The sequence below is a fragment of the Corylus avellana genome, chromosome 1 (genome assembly GCF_965113065.1).
Source record: "Corylus avellana chromosome 1, dhCorAvel1.hap1.2, whole genome shotgun sequence".
NCBI lineage: Eukaryota > Viridiplantae > Streptophyta > Magnoliopsida > Fagales > Betulaceae > Corylus > Corylus avellana.
This window is the reverse complement of record NC_142490.1, coordinates 28,881,633-28,888,740: the sequence shown is the minus strand read 5'-3', so window position 1 is coordinate 28,888,740 and position 7,108 is coordinate 28,881,633. Positions and strand designations below refer to the sequence as shown.

The 7,108-nt window shown below is 36.9% G+C and overlaps 1 non-coding gene across 1 annotated transcript; it reads left to right on the top strand.

The window, feature by feature from the left end:
* Positions 1-776: 776 nt before the first annotated feature.
* Positions 777-883, top strand: LOC132183486 (small nucleolar RNA R71). Its single transcript, XR_009440449.2, has one exon. It is a non-coding gene; the product is annotated as a small nucleolar RNA R71 (small nucleolar RNA).
* The last annotated feature ends 6,225 nt before the right edge of the window (positions 884-7,108 follow it).

Here is a 7,108-nt window from a genome sequence, read left to right as displayed (position 1 = left end):
TGTTGGAATTCCTCATTTCCTGTACGGCTTGATTGGTGAAACTTTTTAGCTCTTGTATATCTTGGGAATTGCTCAGGGTAGTATTCTTCATATCTTGCTTTATCTCTTGTATGTTCTTATTCATTGATTGCATGAATGCTTTCATCATGTCTTCCAGTGATGACTGTGGTGCAGGCACTTGAGTGGTAGACTGATAAACAGGCGGTTGAGCTTGGTGAGATGGCCTGAACTGATTTTGAGCTTGAGTGGAGGTATCTCTTTGGTTCAATGGCTGATTCTGCTTCCAAGAGAAATTTGGGTGATTCCGCCACCCTGGATTGTACGTTTCAGAAAACGGTCTAGTGGTGGGTTTTCTGTAGTCATTGAAGGCATTGACTTGCTCAGTTGGGTACTCTGTTGACAAAGTTGGGCAATTTTGAGTGAAGTGCGTTTGACTATCACATAACCCGCATGCATCAACTTGGTAAGTATCTGCTACATTCACTGGTTTGTTTAAGACCATAGTGTCAAACTGACGCCTGAGAACCTTGAACTCCTCCCTTAATTCAGCATCATTCCTCACCTCATAAATGCCTCCTGTCTTGGGAGTGGGTTGTTGTCTGTCCTAACTATCTTGAAAATCCCATTGTTGTGCTCGTTCAGCCATTTCGTCTAAAGTTTTATAGGCTTCATCCCCAGTAAGACTTAAGAATTCTCTACCATTCATCGTCTCAAGCGAGTTTCGCTCACTTGGTGTTAGTCCCCTATAGAAAATTTGAACTAGCACCTCATTCTCAAATCCGTGGGGTGGGCATTTTATAGTAAGCTCTTTAAACTTCTCCCAGCTATCAGTGAATCTTTCCCCTTCTTTTTGTCTGAAATTGGTGATCTGTAGACGGAGGTTATTGATTTTGGAAATTGGGAAGAATTTGTTGTAAAATTTGCTTTGCAGTATATCCCAAGAAGTGATAGATCCAGGTCTATTGTTGAGTAGCCAGGATTTCGCCCTATCATGTAGGGACAGAGGGAATAACCGAAGACGCACCGCTTCTGCTGGGGCATTTTGCGTATTAACAATGTCGCAAATTTCCAAAAAAATCCTCACATGAACATATGGATCCTCATTCTCTAATCCTCTAAATGCAGGAAGGTGGCCTATTGTACTTGGCTTCAGCTTGAAGCGAGTAGCTGGCAACACTATACATGACGGTGTGTTGGTAATGTTGGGTACGAACAGCTCCCTAAGGGATCTAGGTTGATTTCGTTCTCCCATCTTAACAGACTTTTCCGAATCAGACTCGGAACTTTGAGAATTGGTGGGTGAGTTTGGTGGCTGTCTTAGATTCTCTCTCGTTGTTCTTTCAATTTCAGGATCAAAAGCGTTTAACTCCAGATTTAAAGCCCTACGACCGAACATGCAAATAGGAACTAACAAGCTAACAACCTAACAAACTAATAAACTAAAAACTGAAATGAATTGAACTAAATTAAATTATATTAAACTAACTAAACACAATTGCAAGCAGAAATTAATTTAAACAGAAACTAAAAACTCACAAAAAAGGACCAAAAGATTTTGGCAAAAATCTACTGAACTGTTGCGGTTGCTGTCTTGTTTACAAGTGTGCTCGATCGTAGCAGGGTTGTAACACAAACAAAACAACAACAAAAAACAAAAAGAAAAATCTATCTTTTTTTTTTTCTTTTTTTTTTAAAAAATTTGTATTAGTAACACAAATAAAACAAAACAAATTGCAGAAAAATAAAATCCTAATTATAACTAGTAGAAGAATAAAACGGATCTAGAAATAAATTGGTTTCAAAAAATAAACAATTCCCCGGCAACGGCGCCAAAAACTTGTTGTGCAAATTTATTTAACTCGCAAGTGCACGAATCAATTGTAGTTAATGGATTGCAAGTGCGAGGTCGAACCCACAGGGAATTGTATTCTTGAAAGCAATTTTAAATCTAAATTAATTAAATCCTAATCTAGTTCCAAATTTTTGAGAGATTTTTCTGTTTGAATGAAAAAGCAAAAGCATGAGCAATTTAAAGTGATTGAAATCTTATGACGAAGCACTAAAGTTTCAGAATCCACACTCACAAATTCATAACAACATAATTTCATGATCTATAATATTCCCCAAAGTTCTCACATATAAATCTTAAGTTTGTTTTACTATTGCTTCAAAGAATTAATCAAAAGATCCCATGTATTCATTCATAACCCAAATCACAAAAGAAATCCAATATTCGATCAAATCATTAACTGTATCCGTAAATCACAAGAAAATATCCAATCTTTATCAAAACATCAATTGTATCCAGAGAATAAATCACAGGCGAAATCCAATTTTTAACAAAGAAAACCAAGCAATCAATTATATTGAATAATTTTAAATCATCAAGTGTATCCTTGAATCACAAAAGATATCCAAGTGTTATTCAATCCAATTGATTAGAAGTAAAACAATAGAGCAATTAAACCATTAAATTGGGAAATATTACATACATGAAACAAAGTTGTTAATCATAAGTGAGGATTCATCTTCAACCTTAGTTGAAGGTTTAGCCTCTCATGTTATTGAAAGACAAAACAAAATTGATTGAATTCATAATGTAAAATCGAGTACTTACAAATAAGAATCACAAAGTAGAGATTCAAAAGTTAGGAAAACCTTAAACTCTCTTCTTTCTCCTCTGCAATCTTCAAATTCGTAGCCCCCTCAACTAATCTGATAATTCCCTATTTATAGACCTAAAACTTAGGGTTTTACAAGTTGAAATCGGATACAATTCGTCCAGGTTTGTACCATTTAATTACGGGACGATTTTGGAATAGTAAACGTCCGAATTAGCAAAATCCTATTTCACAATGAATTGTATTATTTTGAGTTAGCTTTCCAACGCCACTTGAATAACCTCAATCGGATATGTGAGAGAAAAGTTATGGTCAAAATACTGAGACGTGTAGAATCTGAATTTGAATCCAATTCGAAATTTTATCCAATCTTATCCTTAATCCGATTTACCCATTTCTTGGATTTGGTTAAACTTAACCATATCATCTAGGTCTTCTCAAAGTATGTTTTCATCCAAAAAGTAGTTTTTCTTCAACACCTACAAAATATTAAAAACACAAAACTAACACAGAACATCAGATAATAACACAGCTAAAGGATTAACACAAGTAAATTAAGGGGTCCAAATATGCAATATTTGGCACACATCAGGGAGTTTAGACGTAAGATGGTTCTACCATTATATTGGCGGTGGCTGTGGAACAGCTTCGCTAGTCCCAATGATTATGATGAGTTGAACTGACGTGGGCTTAGGAACCCACGGGCAGTTCGAGACCTTTGCCAGATGGTGAAGGAAAAGAAACCCAGTGTGGTATTTCTTATGGAAACAATCAGCACGAAAAAGCAAATGGAATGGATCAGAGTAAAAATTGGCTTTGCAGGAGTTTTTGTGGTGGAACCTGTTGGACAGAGTGGGGGCCTAGTGCTTGTATGGAGAGATGAGGGTGTGGTAGAAATCCAAAATTATTCGCGCAGACACATTAACACACTGGTGAAAGGCCCTGTGGAAAGCTCACAATGGAAATTAATCGGGTTTTATGGTCACCCGAATTGCGCAAAGAGAAAAGAGTCATGGGCATTGCTCAACCAATCCAAGTTTTTCTCTCCAATACCATGGTTTTGCATGGGTGATTTCAATGAAATCACTTCTCAATTTGAAAGAAAAGGGAGTGGCTTTGAGAAAGGACATACATATGGAATTTTTTAGGGAGGCATTGGAGGATTGTCATCTCAACAATTTGGGCTATATAGGTTCTCGCTACATCTGGACCAACAAGCGCCAAGACGGTGGGTTCACCAAGGAACGGCTGGATAGAGCCATTGCAAACCAAAGCTGGTGTGATCTCTTCTCCATGGTGCACGTACACTTGTCGGCAGCTAGGGCGTCCGACCATAAACCTTTGATTGTCACATGTGTGAATGCAGAAGAAGAACGAAGCTACGTGAGGAATGGTTTCAAGTTTTAGGCTAGTTGGCTCTTGGATGAAGCATGTTAGAATGTGATAACATAAGCATGGGAGGAGGGTGGAATTGACGCTAGTGCCATGTAGGGGGTGAGGAGAAAATTAGAGCAGTGCCAAACCAACCTACAAGGCTGGAGCAAGAGGAATTTTGGCAACACTGAAGAGAAGGTAAGGAGCAAATCCAAGCAACTCGAAGTGCTCCAGCTCTAAGAGGATTCTACCAACCAAGAGGAAATCCGCCAGCTACAAGATGAGATAGACTATTTGCTAGAGCAGAAGGATATCCGGTGGAAGCAGAGGGGTAAACAAAACTAGGATCAATGTGGGAATCGCAATACACCTTTTTTCCATGCTTGGACGAACCGCAGAAAGAAAATCAACCATATCAAAGAAGTACGGGATGACGAGGGGAGAACTTGGAAGAAGCCTAAAGAAATAGGGGGGGCATTCACACTTTTCTATGAGAGGCTTTTCACGATAGGAAATATCAGCGGGGTGGAGGAGTGTTTGGATGGTTTGGAGGGTCGGGTGACAGAGGGCATGAATGAACAGTTGATACGGCCTTTTAGGGTGGAAGAGGTAGACATAGCATTGGCGTAGATGCACCCATTGAAATCGCTTGGCCCCAGATGGCTTCTCAGCCTGTTTTTACCAAAAAGCTTGGGGAATGGTATGGACCGAGGTATGTCGTGCAATGCTTGAATTTCTTAATGATAATATTTTTGATGAAGCAATTAATACTACAAATATTGTACTCATACAAAAAATCTGAAACCCTACCCACATCATGGAGTTTCGTCCTATTAGCCTTTGCAACATCATAAATAAGCTAGTGGCCAAAGTTCTAGCTAATAGAATGAAGAAAGTGCTTGCTCTCATCATTTCCCCAAACTAAAGCGCCTTCATCCTAGCTAGACTTATAACTGATAACATCATGGTAGCATTTGAGGCACTACACACAATGGATGCACGCATGTATGGGAAAGTGGCGTATATGGCCATCAAGTTGGACATGAGCAAAGCTTACGACAGAGTTGAATGGGATTTTTTAGAAGAGGTCACGATGAAGATTGGTTTTGCTAACAGATGGATTTATTTGACAATGACATGTGTCCGAACTATGACCTATTCCATGCTCATTAATGGACAACCCTATAGGAAGATCACACCTACTAGGGGGTTCGATACAAGGTGACCCACTATCCCTATATTTTTTCATCCTGTGTGCAGAAGGGCTCAACACAATGCTTAACCGGGTTGAAAGGGAAAAGGAAGATAACATGTTTGTCAATCAATAGAGGGGCCACAAAACTGAGTCATTTATTCTTTGCAGATGATAGTCTCCTATTTTGCAAAGCTAATGCCTTCGAGTGGGGTAGAATCCAAGAGGCTCTGGATCTCTATGACAGAGCCTTAGGGCAAAAACTAAACAGGGAGAAAACCTCAATTTTCTTCAGTCGCAATACCAAGCAGGAAGCCAAGGCCCACATCCTATCAGTGGTAAGGGTTAGTGCCACACAACAATATAAAAAATATTTAGGCCTACCAACTCGGATCAGACGATCAAGAATTAGCTCTTTCACGAGCATTCAAGGATGGATATGGGAAAGAATGCATGGGTGGAAGGAAAATGTGACAATCCTAAGTCCCTTTAGAGTATTTTTAGTTGACTTGTAGTTTTTTTTTTTTTTAAAAAAAAAAAAAAGAGGGTTGGCTTAGGTTAACAATGAGAATGAACAAATTAAAAATATATAATAATAATAATAATAATAATAATAATGATAACAATAATAAGTAAATAAAATAAAAGAGTAAAATATAAATAATAGTAATAATATATATATATATGGGTAGCCCTAGGCGTCAACTAAAACAGAAAAAAAAAAAAAAAATGAAAACCCTAAAGTCTAAGCGCCGCCTATCTTTTCTCCTTGCCAAACTTATTTATACAAATAAGACAAACCCTAGTACTACGTCTTTCTCTCTCTCACAGTAATCCACGCACACCAAGTCTAGGTGCAATTTCCTCCTCAACGTGAGTGTCAGCCCTGCAGGTATGACCTTGGACTCACAGTTTTTAAAAACCAGCCCTCTTAATTGTTGTTTTAACAAGTTCTCCCATTAATATTATTTTCTTCTTTTCCACTCTACCGTAGACTCTCACTGTCAGCTATGGTTATGTATGAAATATATATATATAATGATTTTTAATATATACGTACATCTAAATTGTTCCAAAATATGTTAATATATATAATGAGTTGAAGGATTTCAAATATATGTACATCTGATTGTTCAATATATTTATAATGATTCAAGGTATATATATATATATATATATATATATATATATATATATATATATATATATATAAAACTCTACCATGCGTGTATATATATACCTCCGTCAGAACTATATATATGAACAACTTGAATCTATATATGTGTTGATATATTTTAAAGTACTATATATATATATATATATATATATATATATATATATATATATATATATATATATATATAGTATGGAAGAACTTAAAGTATATATATAAAGGAGTAATACTACTCGTAATAGTAGTAGAATGTTTTGTTGTGACGTGTATGAGAGTAGTAATGTGTCTGTATTTCCTTCAGGAGATTAGTTAGCAGTCAGAGGAAAATTTTACTGCAGTCAAGAGGTAAGTGAATTTATTATCCCTTCCAGAAAAATTATCATGACATGCTATTTATGTAAATTTTGTTTCAAACTGCAAATGATTGTTTTGTTTATATTATGAAATTATGCTGCATGCATGATAAGTTTGAAAAAAAAAAGAAATATTGTGAAAATAGTGATGTTTATAAAGAGAATTTTGAGAAAATGATAATAAATCATCCTACATGTTGCCCTAGAGAAGTACAAGAAATGAGAAAAGAGTTATAAAATGAGGGCACATGTAGGGAGGAGTGTATTTTTGGCCCAAGAGAAACAAGAGAGAAGCTCGGTACCGATGCTAAGGATGGAGGCGCAACCGCTGAAGGAGGCTCTGCCAGAAGGTGGTTCCATCATAGTTTTATTTTTGCCATGTTGAGTGCACCCA